General features: G+C 36.7%; 1 protein-coding gene across 5 annotated transcripts in view; it reads left to right on the forward strand.

The window, feature by feature from the left end:
- The window catches only part of LOC122568784 (lachesin-like), a 473,901-nt gene that overhangs the window by 86,214 nt on the left and 369,229 nt on the right, over positions 1-18,458 (forward strand). The gene's annotated exons all lie outside the window — the stretch shown is intronic.

Raw genomic sequence — 18,458 nt, forward strand, 5'->3', positions numbered from 1 at the left:
GGTGAATATACAGAAATGTACGAGAATGTGCACAAGCGCATCTTATATCGTATGATATCAAAAATAAAGTATATATTATTACATTAAGAAAATAATAGTTTACTTCGATTAAATTGAGTTTCTTTATCTTCTGGTATCTGTAAAAGATCCTTTTAAAGATCCATCGATAAAAAACGTCCCATCATTCAGAATTCCACATATCCAAATCCGTGCGCTAAAAGGTTGCACTTTAAATTTTTGATTTGCTTTTGCGTGCACATACTCCTCACTTTGATTGTATCACTCATCGTGCAATTCTCCATATAACCACTAACTAAAAATCACTAGAATCTGGAATTTTCCATTTTTTTCTCTCCCCTATTCAGCGTATTTGCAACCAAATATGAAATATGAAATATTCGATTGGTACAAATCCTCGAAAGCGATTGTCTGCGTGCATACACATACCTCTCGTACGTTATCCATACAAGACGACAGAGGCGTCGCAGTAACGTAATACATTAACACGTTGACTGCCAGACGAATTTTCCATGGTTTGCCCAAGGCGCCTACGTGAACTTTTCATTATGCCATGCATATTATGTTGAAATATTATTTGCAGCAAATAAAATGAGTTATAAAATCATGCTTGAAGCATTTTTCGTGGTGACACCCACGGCGTTGTAGACAATTATTACGATTGTCCTTTTTTCAAACAATCGTGCTATGTATTTTTAATATTTGCTGCGTCGCCGGTCACCGGTGGCTCCCACGGTTCTATAGCCAAACCGAGTGCCGGTCACCGATGACCCACATGGCAGTCAACGTGTTAGATTTTCTTTCAGGCGAATTGACAATACAATTAGAAATATATTTCCTGGATCTCGTACATCCTTATCTACTATCATAATTTATCGCTTGTTAAATTTGTTTTTCGGTCGCTAAATGTTCTACCTACGATATAAATACCGTCGTTGTTTCCATGAAGCGTTTGAAATCTCATGCGAAATCTGTTTCAATTGTATGTTCAATTGTCCTCCAAAAATACTTGTTCGATTCATTTAGGTGGACGACCTAATCTCTACGAACGTTCGTCCGCGTTCGTCGTGAATACGTAAAGCGTTCTTACGAGTGTCCCACTTCTGACTCAGGGACCAGTCGCAAGACTGCGACGCCCGCTCGTTTACATTTTCATTTTACTAAATTTCGCTAAAGAGCGAACATTTCGTTCGCTCAGATTAAGAACTCGGCCCTGATCGCTGCCGGATTCGCATTGTTGCATTAACGGCTCATCAACGAACAGGACCAGGTGCGTAGCATCGATTACGGCCAGCTGGGAATAAAAACGTGTGTGGAAAGGTTTTTGCGCTGTGTGGATTTCTGACCGTGAAAAAGCAGACTAAAGTTAGCTTTTTAATTCGTCGCTGCCGGCGTGACTCGGACCTACCGGGAAGCAACAACGTTTTACGAGCAGCAACGCGTTTCTCCTTCTTTATTTTTTCCTCATTCTTCTTCCGTCGCGCCAGTGTCGAGGGAGTTTAAACGTCGCGACGCGGTTTACCCTCGTTCATCGGCATAGCCACATGCGCGTGCTGCGGCTTGTTTCGTTTCGATCTCATCGACGACGCGCGGTAATAAAGGTCACGCTTGGAACTGGGACACGCTTATGCATTTTCATATTTGCAAAAAGAAAAAAAATAATCAACATGCGTGTACCATCGATAAGGAAGAGGAGGGAAGCGTATTCTATGAAATGTTTAGAGTTTTGGTTTAAGTCAACGTTAATTTAGATCCTTTCGTTTGGTCTTTTCCGTTGGAAACATCTCTCGTCCATCTTCTTTGGAGACGCATCCTATGAGATAAATTTATCATATGCAAAGACACTCGACAAACTCAGTTTCCTGAAAAACGATGCGTCATGCGGAAAAGTTTTATTCCCTGCTTGCTTCTTATTTTTTCCGCAAGAAATCATTCTCCCTCGTACGTGTTATTCATAGCGTCTGTATACTGTGTTATTCATTTAAGCAGAAATGGTCTTCTCACAAGGTGCAGGAAAACTCGTACGCGATGGAAGCTGCACTCGGTCATCGTGAACTTAATCGTCCTGCAATAAACTTCTTCCTCTTTAAACAATTCTTCTCAGCAGAAATTCTTGAAATCTGCTGTCCAATGCCGAATCCGTGATGATTTTCATTTATTCTTCATTAGATCGACGTAGAGCGTACTTTACATTTTATCGGTGCTATTCTAAAAGAAAAAGATAGGAGAAAACGTAGAAGAAACGAGAAGAAGCGGAGAAGTAGTGGTTGCAAAGGGGGATAAAATAGAAAGCAAACGCGGCCTGGGTGGTAATCGATGGGAACGCTGTGCACAGCCCGAAGCGAATTACGGCTCGAAAGAAAAGTTTCGCTCGGACTGGTAACGAATACCGCATTTTCGTTCTGTTTAGTTTAGTTCGGCCAAGCTGCCATGCTTCGCTCTGGGCCACGCGTTTCTCCGCCTTTGCCGAAGCGATGAATCCGCTTTGAATTTTTCTCCGATCCACGTCCTTTCTTTCCTGCGGTTGCTCGTCATTTCCACTGGACACGCAAAGTCACCAGATCGGTTAAAATCCTTGGCGCTTCCGCTACGATTTATCTTTTTCGTTCCTGTTTCTTTTTTGTTTGGAAACTGGTTGGTAGGAAGTAAAATTCCTGACAGATCGCAGTAATTGGCTTGTTTTAGCGCGTGTTTTTTCGTGGCAATTATTGTTGCCCTTGCGACGTTCCGATCGTTCGATACGAACGAGCGATCTTCTTTTTTGCTATTCCACGGAAAAAGTTGAATCGCTGATGGATGACCAAGCATCTGGTTCGTAGAACAGGATTCTCAGGCGTGGAAGCTGATTTTTTTCTTCTCTCGCAGCGTGAGAAGCGGAAGCTACACGAACGTGCGTGATTCGTAGGATGTTTAACGTCACAGTTAATTCTATCTTATGGACGTTTTTTCTATTTCATACGGTTGCTTCTATTTTATAATTGGTGGATCATTAATAGAAATATAAAGTAACAAAATTCTTCAGACCAAAATAAAGTTTAATGTATTGATATTCCCTGCATGGCAATATCAAGGTGCGTTTCAAGATATGTAACAGCTTGAGTTTTACTGCAAACTATTTGTTTTCTAATATTGGACAATCAATAAAAAATGGACGCTTCGAATAAATCTGATTAGAATCGAAAAAAGTTACTCGAAAGTGCTGGTGGAAATATTTATTTGTTTAAAAATGCGCACCTAACACATCGTGTTGTGGCTCTAACAATACAAAAGGCCAGACCTGAACAATAAACAAGTGAGAAAATATAGCGTCGGCGGAAATAGTTGGTGGTAAATACTTCTCGGTTAACATACTTTGCATTTAATTCTCAAGAAGAATCAGGAGCAACTTATTTTTCCTCATTCTACTTCGAAAACATTCTTAAGCTATTTAAAGCCAAGATCTTATTACAAGATATTCTCCAAAGAGACGATAAACGAAGCACTGACGATTCTTATTGTGGACTTTCTCTCCTTTACCGTAACTGCCGCCTTTTTATCTTTAAATCTGTATCAATATTTCCACCCTTTCTCTATTAATTAAATACAGCAAGATGTTTTTCTAACAACAGTACTGGAGTAGTAGTAGTATGAGTACTGGGTGACATTAGTTTCTTTATACAAAATGTATACATAGTATCAGGTTGTCCGGAAAGTGTGTTTCTTTCGCAAACGTGTTTTTTTACAATAATGCATCTTCGTACAAACGTGAAACCAAGTCTGTGAAATGTTTATCGGTGTTTATCTCAACGGAACAAAATGATAACTCAATGACAACTCAATAAAACAAAAAACGTTATGCGTCTATTAATTCCTCATAAAACGAAAGAAACTTTTCGGACAACCTAATATATACAGAGGTCAAGAAAATGCTTATACTAAGTTCAGCTTGATTTAATTTGTTCTTCGAGATAAAACTTAAAAAGTCATTCTATATTTATGATGTTTAAAAATATTAAACCGCGTATTATAAAGAAGACAAGTAAAATGAAACTTTGCATAGAAAAGTCAGCGAATTGTAGGTTTCTTCGAACGAGCATTTTCCTGTTGATTCGCAACTTGATTTAGATCGTTCCATTTAGCCAATATCAGACACTACACATGTATGTAACATCCTCGAATATTTCCAAGTAACTATTTCTTAATTTCATCCGCGTAACTTTATACACTCGGTACAGATTTCCTATAATCAAAAAATTCCTCGAAAGCACATCCACCGCTGCCAACAAAAATATTTGTCGTTCAAAAGAAAGCCTCCTTCGTCCAAACATTATCATCGGAAGTATTCGACGATCGACAGGCAGCGTAGAAATATTGAAAAAATTCCATTCACTCCACGGAGCAGTCGTTCCATCATAGCAAACACGATAAACGTTAAACGTTGCAACATTGTTCGAAATAATATTGCGAGCACAGTACTTTCTGCACTGTACCAAGAATCAGGTCGAACGTATTTTTAGCATTAAACAAATTTAATGGAGCAAAGAATTATGTTTCACTCGCGAGCTTCCGCTCTGACGAGTGAAACACGATTTTCAGCGTAGGACACACAGGCAAAGGGAGAAGTAAGAGAATAGGGAGAGCGTATTTGGGGATTGAGTCGATCGAGTCATGACTGGAGTCGCGCCAGGGGATTGATATCGAGCACGACGAACCCCAGTGAATTTTTCCGGCTCGCAGTTAGCCAATAATAAAGCAATATCAGGGGAAGATGCCGGTGCGTATTTATACCGAATTCCGGGACAGACCTTATTGCTGTTATCGGTGAATATCTCGAAATTAAATACGCCAATACGAGATTACTCCCATCTACATATCGATATTTTTATTCCCATCATTTCGATAGTTTTAAGGCTTTAGTTTAGCACTGAAATAAAAAATCAACTGGTAGAGAGCGCAGCGTCAAACTTTTACGTTTGTCCTATTTTCCTGAAGACAAATAAAAATATTTATTTGGTTTCATTCACTCACTGTGTTCGAAATTTATCAAAAAAGTTAGATCCAATTGAGTTCGAATCAATTTTTCGATAAATTTTAAAGGTCGAGTGGATACACTAAGAAGACGTTGAATGTGTTCAAATTTCCCTTGTTTCGTGAAAGAAGACTGAATTTAAACAGCTCAGGAATTAGGAAAAGTCATTAAGCTGCATAATTATTATTTGCTTCGGAAGGCTGTTCATGCTGTATACCGACTCTTTACCAAGTATACGCGTTTACTATAAATATATTTGCAACTTTTGTATACAATTTTAGATTCCTTTCAAATATCGTCAGTATAATATTATGATAATCGTGTCTCGTTACGGAACTAGTAAAATTACAAAATGTTTTTTTATGATATGTGTTTAAACGCTTTGCCGAGTCACTGTACTTATTGAAGGGGAGAGAGATGGTTGACGAGCACAGCCATAACCTCGTGCACACGCCAACTGTTCTTTCGGGTTTATGGTCGATTCAGGAGGGCGAGTTAGGATGAGAGGAGGAAAACGAAACCAGCAGGCGCAATTTGTTAATAGTGAATTTATCACTGAAGGGGGAAACGTGTTTCGAATTGCTTATACATATGTATGTCGATTGATCGGTAGATGGAAATTAATTGAAATCTCATCGATAGAAACGCGATACGATTTTTAGCCACGGAAACGAAGCCGAGGAAATATATTTGTGTATTTCACACGATGTTTAAAGTTCCGATGTAATTATCGAGACGATATATCGGCACGTCAGTACTTTACGCTTTTTAATATTTATTTGAGCGATCGCTTATGGATGAAGTGTAGCGAATTGTGTAATACCATACCGATAGTAATTGCAGAATAAATGGATTAAAAGAGGTGCGATACCAGTGTAATGAAAAATCGCTAGAATTTCTACTTCTTTTGATTTTTCTTTCTACGTGCTCGAAAAGTCTTTGTTCCACTCCTTGATCGTTTATTTAATTTACACTTTAATATTTTCTTCTATTCCTTCTTATATCTGTCCACCTTTATAACATATACCGTAGCGTGTTTCTGTATTTTGAGAAATTATCTTTTTTCTTATAATTTCTATAGTTTTTATTCTTCACAATCATTTAATCATCAATGCACTGAATGAAAGTATTTCATGAATAAACATACATTTCAGTTCATTAATTAGATTAGATTCGATACGGTGAGCGACTATATAATTAAATGTATTCTACGAAAATAAATTCGCGTGGATTTCTTATATGAGTAAGATAGAATATACAAATCGAGTATAGATATTAATAGTGTTCATAGAAATCGTCGATCTCAAAGTGAAACTTAACAATTCTAAGTAATACTAAAACAGTTTAATGTAAAGTAGTATTAGTTAGCGGTGATATTGGTATAAACTAAGATGAACGTGTAATGTTAGGATAAATGTGAACGAGAATTCTAATATATTCGAAAGGCATCAAAGACATTTATAAAAACGAATGATACGACAGTTTTAGCGATCGCGATCTCTTGATAAAAACGTGTGATTTGTCGGCTTTGTCATTGTGAAAAATTTTATTTGTCATTTTTTTTTATAAACACTGTTAAAAATAACTTCTGCGTAACGATAACGCTTTTTTTCTTCTACGATATGTTTCATTTTAATGGCGGTTGTCCTGATAGCTATCTTGAGGCGTAACACTCGTTTGAAAAAGTTTTTGATATTTTCCAATCCACTTTTCAGCTCGTAACCCGCCATACTTCCTTTTCGTTTTCCTTCATGCTACTTTGTTGCTTCGTTTCCAATGCTTGAGATATTTGTGCAGGCACTTATGCGATAGCAAACAGAGTTCGCATCGATATCTCTCGAATCTTATTTCCAGGTCTTTTTTTTTCACCGCCATATGCCCAGCTGTATCTTTGCTTCTCGTGTCAAACTCTCAGCCCCTGTTTTCCTATCGAATGCAGCTTATCGATTCGAGAATCCTTAAAAAGTTCGTTTATAGTACGGGGCTTCCGAAAATGTCCGCTGGATTTTAATCAACTTTCGTATTCTAAAATTAATAGCAATTATCGAAAGGATACCTTTAACGATCAACAGCATCGCGAGAAATAGTTGACACGTGCATTTTTCTTGGTCTTTTCATTTTTATATCACTTAAGTGATATCAAACTATAGGTAACTGACTGAGAAATAACTGATAGCTAACTCAACGTGCAACACAAAACACAAATCCAAATTCTTCCCCTTCTATCATACTCGTACGAAAACATTTACCACCGACGAAAATTTTCTAATTTGTACAATTACAAAGTAAACGAAGACCCGTAATGGAACGTAAACGTTAGATTGAAAAGGATCAAGCGTTCGATCAGGGAACGAAATGAAGAGCATTATCAGAAGTTTCCCCTGGCGAGAAGGTAATTTTAATAGGGAGAGAAAGTTCGTGACGATATTGGGGACGGTGTGTGTTTAATTCCTCCTCGATGATCGGAGGATTAAACGTCGCCTGGATCGCGTTCGAAAAATGGCATGGGTGATTTTATCGCAATATTCGATCGATCGGATTCGAAGGAAGCCACTTGACCTCGTTTAATCCCCTTATCAGCTGTGTCTCCGCTCCTAATCTCGTTGTGTATTTCAAACCTCTTTCGCTCCATTTCTTTCACCTTTCTCTCTGATTCCCTGGTCCTTCGTCCTATATCGGCTGGTTCGATCGGCGAGTTCTCGAGTGAGCAAGTCCCGCGTATCGGTAATTAGTCACGTCCGATGAGAATTCTCCGTTCTGGCATTGGCAGCGTCGAATACAGCGTATCTGGATCATCCACAGCCACAGATTATGGAAATTCTGAGGCTTCTGATTCACCGGTGAAAAGTCGTATCGTTGAATGGTTATACGGTTTCTTCCTCGTGATGAAATTTGGATTTCACAAAGGTTTTGCAGCGTGTCTTAAGAAAAAGAGAAAGAAAATTTTATAATTTATTGAAATGGAGGTTGTTGGAACTCGTACAGTAGGATTCTAAAGTTTAAATAAGAAATTTCTAGAAACTTGGTTGCTGTTTCGTGGAACACGGAAAGTAATTAACAGACTGCGGTTGTTTATTCAAATTCATTTTTGAATGGACAGAAGTAAAGAAATGGATACGCACTCTACATATTTTCACTTACACAAATTTCATGAAAATGCACAAATATTCGTAGGCTCGTAATTAAACTTACTAACATATTAGTTCTAACATATTATTATATCGTTTATCGTTGTTTTCAAGATATAAGACATGAGTAAAAGAACGCACTTATAAGAATATGCACTTTAAACTATACAAAATGCATTTCTTTACCCCGAAAAGCTAGAAATTCGAAAAAAAAGGAAGAACGTATAAATAAATTAACTAATCCTCATATAGACGGGCCATGTTTTCCGATTCTGGGTATTTTCAAAACCCTTTTGCGCTATTCACCTAATATTATTAACTAAATTTGACGAGTCACAAGCTACAGTTTACAGTACTTATAAATTTCCTTGCATAATGATAATAATAATATAAATAAAATCTTACAATTTCGCAAATTAAATGCCAGTTAATTGTTCCGTTCGGTGAAAGATGGTAAAATTGTAGAAATTGAATTCAATAATTTACATATTGTCGCTTGTCAGTTAAACGATATTAGTCAAAATTATTACTCAAAGACTTCATGATATACAATTTTCTAAACAACAGAGCACACTAAATACGAGCAATGACATCACGCCCTTTTAGTTAAATTTTCCATCACACAATTTACCAATACGCTAGCGTGGAATACCGTTCGTTATAGATATAACAGAAGCAACCCTTGTAATCCAGTCCGTATCAATTGTCAAATCAATGTTGGCCATTCGAAACAGTCGACAACTGGACCGTACGCCGATTTACACAGAAAGTTCGTAACACCGTGTCTAATTTCAGGAGTTTCAAATTGACGGCAGAATTATCGAGCAGCTCGAATAGCGGTTCAATTATGTTAGGCTATCTCGGATTCGGGGTCGAGCTTCGGGGTACGTACAAGCCCGTTACGTGCGGACATCACGAGCTCCTGCAAGCTGTAATTAGGCGAAGTTCGAAGCTTTCGAACTTAAATCCCCTGTCTGCCATGGCGGTCGCTAAGTTACGGTTAAAGAACTTGCCGACCTGTGCCGACCTGTGTTTGAATTACTTCCGTGTCTCTCTTTCTTTCTTTCTTTTCTTCCGTCCTTTTCCCTTGAAACAGGCGGAATCCACTTGCCGTGAATTAGCGAGATCGATGCTTTGGACTTCGGTTTCTCGCAGAAACAGAATTTTTACGGCCCCTTTACGACACTTCTGTTATCCAATGTACTCGTCCCGTTTCTGCCATTGTTCCGACATTCGCTGGCAAATATTGAGAATCTCGTCGTGTCCACCCCAGCGGCTGCAGTACTGTCGACCATTCGCGAGGAATGCATCGGTTGTAATCTTTGCTTATTTCAATGAAATTTGGTCTGACGATTGTACGTGTAGCATGAACGTAGCCGTAATTTTACCTGCAGATCATCAGAAAATTATGAAAAAGATGCGTTTAAAATTGGAAAAAATTGCATAGTTTTATGTATCACGATACCGCAACATATCATTCAACGATATATCATTTTTCACGAAACTGTTTTATTAATAATAATCCTGAAATGACACACCCGGGCTTTCATGATCCTAGTAAAATGCTGCTTTTGGTTACTCAGAAGATTCTCGTACCTTTTTAACTTTGAAATTTGATGGCTCTAAACTATGTACTTGAAAGTATTTCAGCGAACTTTGGTAAGATCTTCTGCGTGTGCTGTTTCAGGGACAAGTTAAAAAACGAAGAAGTTTATAGCGAAAAATGCATAGAATTAACTTGCTTGATTTAACGTAATACTTTTACGGCGTGGGTCTACCGTAAGAAATATGAAAGAATACATTTGAACAATTATAAAAATTATTATAGAAACGAGAACTCGCACCGTTACCTGATTTTAATTACGACGATATATGTCCAGCGGATAAAGCGAAAATGTGAAGCAAAATTTTCTTCCGCGAGCTTTCATTTTTGAGAATAATCAAGTTCAAATATACTCGAGAAATGAATTTCATTGCGAGAACTTGTCAAGTTCACGATTTATAACGAAAGTTATAAGCTGTAAGCATATGTGAGAGTACGACATACATAATTAATGGATTAAATGCTTTGAAAAGAAAGATGACGCCATGTAAATTTATCGAATATTATATACATCGGATATCATCAAACAGATATTAAAGACAACTATTTGAAGCAATATGTTTTCAATCATTTCTCTCTACTTTTCTTTCTTTTTTTTTTTTTTTATCAATTTTCCAGTTTTGAGAAAAATTCTTCTTTGCGCCAAAATAGTGGAAATTTGTTTCAATTCTTCTAAAAATTCGAGAAGTTTACGAAGAAGACTGTTGTAGAAAAGAACGTTGAAGAACGCACAGAAATTGCGCTAATTTTCAAAAAATCATAATTTCTCTATATTCCCTAAAACAAAACTTTGAAAAGTTTACAAAGAACGCTGTTGTACTAAAAAGAATACACAGCCTATATGTAGCAAATTAATTTAACTGGTAAAAATAAACACTTGTTTATGCCTTTTTAGACATTTCGGAAAAATTACAAAAAAGACGCACAATTCGTATTAAATTCTGGTTATTTGAGAAAAATTGTAATTTTCTTATATACTTCTCTCAAGATTTCAGAAGATTACACAGAACGCTGTTGTATTAAGGACACACGTATCATAACAAACTTCGCTACGGTAGAAAAACAATAACTTGCCAGTATTTCTCTTAGAATCTGAAAATTTAACAAAACATTGGAATTGTATTAAACGCACAGACCACGGATTAAGAAAACGTCTGCGATCTATTACTATTAGGTTGTCCGAAAAGTTTCTTTCGCTTTATGAGGAAGTAATAGACGTACAACGTTTTTTGTTTTATATTATTTTGTCGAATTACGTACGATCCATTTTCTTCTGCTGAGATAAACTCCGCGACATTTCATAGACTTGGTATCACGTTTGTACCAAGGTACGCTGTTGTAAAAAACATGTTTGCGAAAGAAAGACACTTTCCGGACAAACCTAATATATACGACGACAATTAGCAATTATAGAAGCAGCAATGCACCTATGCTTATCTCCAGAAATAGTAATAAATAAATAGAGAGATGCATAAATAAAGAGAGCTGCAAAAAATGACAACATGCAACTCTCCACTTGGAATACGTAAGTTTGAAGAACAACAGCGGGCGATATGAAATCGGTCCTGGTATTTTTCCTTTGTAGGCCTTTTCAGTCGTTTTTCATCGCTTAATAGCGGAGCCCGACTGTTTGGTTGGAAGCACCTGACCTAATTTTACCGGGGTGAATCGCACTCGACGCGCTTCACTTTGTTATCAATCGGAGTTTTATCGACGTTCATTGAAAGTACGATGCTGCCCCGGGATTCTGCAACCTCAGCGTTCCGCGATCCAGATCATAGAGAATAAGAGAGCACAGGGAGCAAAGAGAGGAAGATCCGAACTCTGTCTGAGGTTCTCCGTGAACTTTAACTCGGCCCTGTGAAATATATAGGTGGCAAAGGTGCCATAACTCCGCTCGTTCTATTTCACATTGCCGAATCGATCGACCGACCGAACAATTTTTGAGCATTTCGTCGTTGGTTTCAAACCTCGTCGTATTTCTGGTAACAGCACAGCGTGCCATCGAACGTTACGAATCACCGAGCAAATAATGTACACCGTGACCCGCAATTATCAATTTCCGAGGATTACCGCTGTCGGCTGTAAAGCGACGAGGTATCTGCAATCGTCCAGGATGGAGGATTCATTTTCTGCCACGACCCTTGCCACTAATTTGCCTGATGTATTATTTCGTGATTAAATGGATGTAATTTGGCAGCGGTTTTGCTTGGTATTTTAGTAGATCGCAGCTAATGAATCGTCTCTTTCTCTTGTTTGATACGGTACGTCAGGAAAGTATTCGAACGCTTGTAAAATGTTTTTATATTAAGTATTATATGTATTATATGAAACATTTTGAAGTTCGATCAGCAACGTAACAAATGCAGACAGAAGCTACGATGTCTACGAAAAATGCTACTTAAATGCGACTTGATAGTAATGAGTTTGAAAATTTGCATATGTACCGTTCATTGCTGGACAGAATCGTAGAATGCTTTCATTTAAAATTCCAATTCTTCCTTTACTGTGTTGTAAATTACGTTGCATGAGCACGCATGATATAAAAGAGTTCATAAAACTCAGTGACCTTATCAACCTCATCAACTGTGCAATAAAATACTCCAAGGCTTGTAAAACGCCTACTTTACCCCTGAACCGCGTTAAATCGGTCATAAAACTCCTTCTCCTATTATATAGCGTATTATATATTCCCATTACACAAATCCATCGTACGCATTTAATAAATCCTTCATCGTAGCAATAAAATTTATCAATTAAAGAATTCAAACAGACGAACAAAAAATGTAATCCTTGTCTAGGAAAACCAAAGAATATTTATTAATTTCCTTCGACGCGTTCCAATGCATTTTTTCAACGCAATATTCGTCGTATTACGGAACTGTTGCTGGCGTATCTCATGGACGAGTCGTGTTCAATTAAATTAAATTGCGTTCGATGAAGTTATTGAATCTTCGTGAAAAGTATTTCCGTGGAGTAGTTCAATTTTCATTCGACGATAAGGCTTCTGCCTTATATAAAGTCGAGAAGTGCGCGATACTTGCTACCAGTTCCTCTTTAACTATCACTTGCTATTTACATCATAGAAAAATACAGAATTTAATGAACTTGTATCCAAATTATTGAAAATAATCTTCGAACGAAACTTTTTAATCCAATTTTCGCCTGTGATCTTATCTCAGGCAACCATATACAGATAGTAAATGTTGATAGAATCAATACTTACTATTTATCAGTGCGAAGAGGAAAGAAATAATTGAAGGTGTATGAAATGGTTCTGGGATACACTCGAATTAACCGACTCTAAATGTGTTTCTTCAACGATAAGATCTTAAAGGTTCTACAGCTATTCTTCGTTTTTGTTCAAAATTGAAGAATTCGATTTCAGTTATAGCAAGAGATAAAGAATTAACACCACAAAAACGTTCTTCGATCATCACTTCGAAGATGTAACAAAAATATCAACTTAACAAATGGAATTGTAACTAAATATCAAATTTAATCATATGACGCGCAAATATTCGTGCACTGTGCAGCGTACGTTTCAGGATACTAATAATAATCAACTTTGACTATGCCAATATGATGGCATATCGCGGAAACACTAGAACATCAATCGACAATAATTAAACGGAACTATGTCTGTACGATAATTAAACTCGTCAATTAAACTTCTATTCTACTTAACTCACACAAGATAACATGCATAACCCACATAACGTAGCGCAAGGCAAATATAATCTTGGCTATGCTTCATTCCGTGTACCTATTAGTTTCAATTTCCATTGAAGAGGATCGAAATTCAGCAGGCGGCCGATTAAAAGGACAATTGGCCGTGGAATTTCTGCTTGTAACTATATTTTCCGTTCGAAACGTCGCGTATCCAAACGGAGAACCGTGGAAAATTTCCACGCTCTATTATTCATACCAGCGGTGAGAAGGAGTTAAGGTCCTTTCAGAGTTAATTATCCTCGTAACCTCAGGTTGGGTATTTCACGGCCCTGCAGCAGCCGAATATTCTATAACGAAGACTCTTTAACCTGTCTTATATTCCGGTCGAAAAGCCGTATTGCAGCTCTGGCCTAGATTTGGTGTAATTTGGAGTGCGATCGTTAACGAAAGACCCCTGTGAAGGTGAGTCGTTTGTGTGCCGGCTAACTACGTTGTCTGAGCGGCTGCCGCGCACCTGTGCACGTGCCCCGTGCGATGCATTCTTCTCTGTTCGGAACCAACGGCCAAGAAACTGAAGGTAAAATTATCCTTCTGAATATGCTGTACTACAGCCTGTAGGAATTTATGCTGTATAGATAATTGATAACGTATGGATGAAACCGTGCAGCAGAAGTTTACGTTGTGTACGTGTCGAGTCAGCGATATCGTTCATGTGCTGCAACATCGACACGATTCAACATTTGTAATTTTCAGTTGTTTGTATAGAAAGAATTTTCTCGCTATTTGTACTTTTTTTCTTTTAAGAGTTGAATCCTTTAAGTAAGCTCCCGTTACTTTCCACACGAGGATACTTGTGTCGCTATTGCGAGTTTGCTGCGACACTGACACATCTTTGCTGTACCACTAGAACGGAAGTGCGAAGTTTACTAAAGTTTCAAGAAGCATGTCACGTTGTACGCTGTTACGACATTGATGTAGAGATAATTACAACTTCTTCCTTCTTTTTATCGGTAATAAAGTATTACTTCAACTTATCACTTTGTCGATGAGGTTAACACACATGGCTGTTGAATTTGTGTTAGTCTGGCTTTCAAGTAATATAGAAATGTTACATTGATATTATAATAACACTTAAAAATGATACGTTTCTGGTGTCGACCTTTTACGGTAGAATATTACGTACAGGTACAGTTGAACAGAGTGAAACAGTTAGAGTAAAATCAATTAGTAAATGAACCCGATAAGCCAATAATTTCATAAAATAATTACATTACTTATTTATTATTTTATTATTTATGTATTACTTCTTTATTATTAATATATACATATTCATACATTTCGTAAAATAATTTGGTAAAATAATTTAATAAAATAATTCCGTCAAACCCGGTAAGATATTAAATTTAGCAGTAACGATAAATATTTTTCGTTCAACGAATGCAGCATTCGTAAATTTACATATAGCCGATAAACGAAACGATTATTCGTTGCGATTAAGCAGTTAAATCGATGTTGTACCGTTTATCGTACGATATAAAATGCAGAAAAACGCACTTGGCTCCATATTCAGATAATTTTGCAATTACAGCGACGTAAAGCGAAATAATAAACGCACCGTATCTATCGGCGCATTTGTTCTCAACGTGGTTACCAATTCGTATAAAGTACATAAGTTAAACTGCTTTTCGGTAAAATGTTCCCTAAATATTTGAAAAGTAAAACGAATTATTTTAATCTAGATTTGTAATTGAAAATATTTCAATTGCTTGGAAATGTTCGATAATTTATAACGTTATGGAAGCTTCTCGCTATTAATTTAGAATGTTTTGAATACGAGGACGATGGTAACATCATAATCGTCAAAGAAGATGTTGCGTGCAAGTTATCGTTGCAACGAAAATTTGTTATTTCATGTTGTTGTTACAAGCATACGTTGCTTTTAACTACATCGTAGATATATCTACGTATTTATATGATACAGAATAGAATTAAATATACAGAATGCGTGTAGCATACGAAAATATACAATATATCCAAACTCTGATACTTCCCATTATATTTATTTCGAGGATAAAACAAATTTATATAAATTTTATTCGTTTAATAATCGTTTTCATAAAAGTATGAATTGCATAAATATCTGTAGCCTACTCGTACCTTAAAATTTACAAACTCACAGCGTACGAATTATTATTTATATCTTTTTATTTGTCTTATTACTTCACATGAAGACAGTGCTCTAGGAAAATGTACTTATCGCTTCAAAATACATCAGACATGGCTCGAGTGAATGATTAGAATTTGCTTGTCGTGTCTATGAGTTGTTAGTCAACAAGACGAATTGGATTAAGCTTTCGTACGTTGGTTCCTGTTACAATAAAGATGTCACTCGGTCGTGTACCATTAATGGCAGGCTAATTGGCGCTTCACAGTATGTGTAGTATGAACGCAATGGAGATTTAGACTTGTACTGTCTAGCTTCATCCATTTTAACGCCCATTTACTTTTCAACGGAACGGAAACCACATATTGACGTTTTTAAGACACATTTATTCCTATAAAATGACCGTCAGTAAGTAATTTCCCATAACATAATACACGGCTAACTGAAATACCAGTTTCAATGAATCGTGGAAAAGGATTATACTACAAATTTCAAAATTACTTTTGTTAAGAAATTATTCTTGCGATGAATATTCGTTACTACGACGAACGTTCAATAAGAATCACTTTTCATTTCATTAAGTCTGCTGCAAACGCTAATAATTTTCCATTTAAAAGATACTTATGTTGACTTCGAATAAAAATCTTTTGTAGATCCCAAGAATATTTTATTTTATCTTATGTATAATAGAAAAATGTTCACGCACGTATCTGTAAAACACAAATTTTCATGTTACTGAGGTGAATATTCGTGATTCATAGAAGCAGATTTCGGAATGCAGATCCTTGAATATTGCATAACTACAGAGATTTCTAGATCTTTGTAAATTTTGACGTTCGTGGCCGATTTAAACGGAGCCTGGCAACATTGCTGGAAATCCTCCATGTTCCATATTAATCTATTTTAATATTTCATCTACTTCGTGAAGTTCGAGTTCGTTGTAAGGGAATATAGGTCAAGGAAACTTGTCTTCAACGTGCTTCAATAGCGTGTTATAATAATGATGCCGTGTGCATATTAATACGTTTAACTATGAATTTCGGTGGAATTAAATGAAAAAGAAAATTCCCAATAGAGATGCCAACGAAAGAAAGAGAAAGTGATAAATGTACTGCGGATTTCTATGCAAAAATTCAATTTTTGAGGAATACAATTAAAGAGATAGAACGTACGCAGGAAGTTTCACTCGTTAAATGACAGGTGTATAATTGCTACATATTACTCTATATTTTCGATATTGTGTCCATTCCGGACGTAAATATTCGCAGTTTAGTATTATCATAAAAAGTAATTTGCCTTTCTCAGTAACGAATATAGTAAACGCTGTTGTACAAAATAACGTGTTTTTACGTACAATCTTTATCCATATGTTTTATCGCCGAGAATAAGATCAAAAATCGTTTAAACATGAATCTATTAGATATACTGTTATCAGAAGTTATTAATAGGATTAGGACTGTTACGTCACGAGGCTTACCATAGGCCGTATTCCTAACCATCGCTCGTGGCGCTACATTGTCACAGACAGACCGTCTTATCTGCCTGACGAAATATATACAATGTAGCGGCAAGAGCATAGTTCATCAAGCAGAGCGAGTTCTAGAAACGTCGATTCGTTTAACGTGACCGTTATTTTATCTCGCACAAAGAAGGTGGCATACGTGATCATAGGCGCGAAAGGTGGCGTGATCCGAGCGTAGTGGGAGTCGTCTCCCAGAGAAGACAAATAAAAGATCCGAAGGGATCGGTGCCATTGGAGGAGTCAAACGTTATGCATCGAGAGGTTCTGACAAATAAAACTAAAGTCGTTTAGTCTACCAAATACATCAAGAAATATTATAAAGTCGGGTCGAGTCACTGTATCAAACTGATTGTATAATCGTTAAATAATTTGTGGCGTATTCATTATATTATTTTAAATATTGTAAAATATACCAGTTTTTATGTTAACCCTGTTAATTCAGTGTTAAACTCATTGAACCACCTCTGTTACCTTAATCGAAATAGGGGAACAACTAATTCGCGGCTTCGATTATCCGAATCGTAGCGAGAATTTATGCCTCTCGCTGACGCGTTTTCCTCGCGATCGCGTCTCTCCGCGAACGGTCTTAACAAGGACTTTATAACCTTCAGCAAACACGAGACACAAGGGCAATTAATTGCTTGATGTTACTACAGACACGCTACCTCTCAAAGGTATTCAGATACTTGCTCATCTTTGACAAGATGTAATTTAATTACAGGATCGCATATAAAAAGTTTGATGTTGGTAACATTCTGTGTTACTACTTTATTATTGTAACATGAGATTAATTTTAAAAACCAATAAAAAGCTATTCTTAAACCGGATACTTATGAATATAACAATATTACGTATAAATAAATGGCAGAGAATTGTTACAGAGAAGGCCCACGATATCCCAACGATGAATTCATCGAAAGAATTAATACCCTAATAATCTATCAAGATTAGATAAATTCAAAATGACGTTTCTTCGAAAATGAATTTCATATTGCCTCGGCATCATCCGATAGAAACGTTGCTTCAAAGTAGAAGAAGATCTGTCCCATTATAGCTTTATACTTTACATGCTCGTTAACTTTTCAATGTAACATTCATATTACTGTATTTACGTGACATATGTATTCGTCTCGCTTGCAGCCACGAAACATACTGACCAAAACCATACATGTATGAAACTCCGTACACGAGACACTTACAAACGGTAGAAACTCATTAACCCTCGACAAAGATATACCCTCCAAGCCACAATGAAATCCGTACCTTTCCACGATCTACTTGTAAAAACATTTTTCTACCCCTTTCCTCCTATGTGTCCAAAGCGCGATCCATTAAAATCCAGA

This window comes from Bombus pyrosoma, linkage group LG6, assembly GCF_014825855.1.
Source record: "Bombus pyrosoma isolate SC7728 linkage group LG6, ASM1482585v1, whole genome shotgun sequence".
NCBI lineage: Eukaryota > Metazoa > Arthropoda > Insecta > Hymenoptera > Apidae > Bombus > Bombus pyrosoma.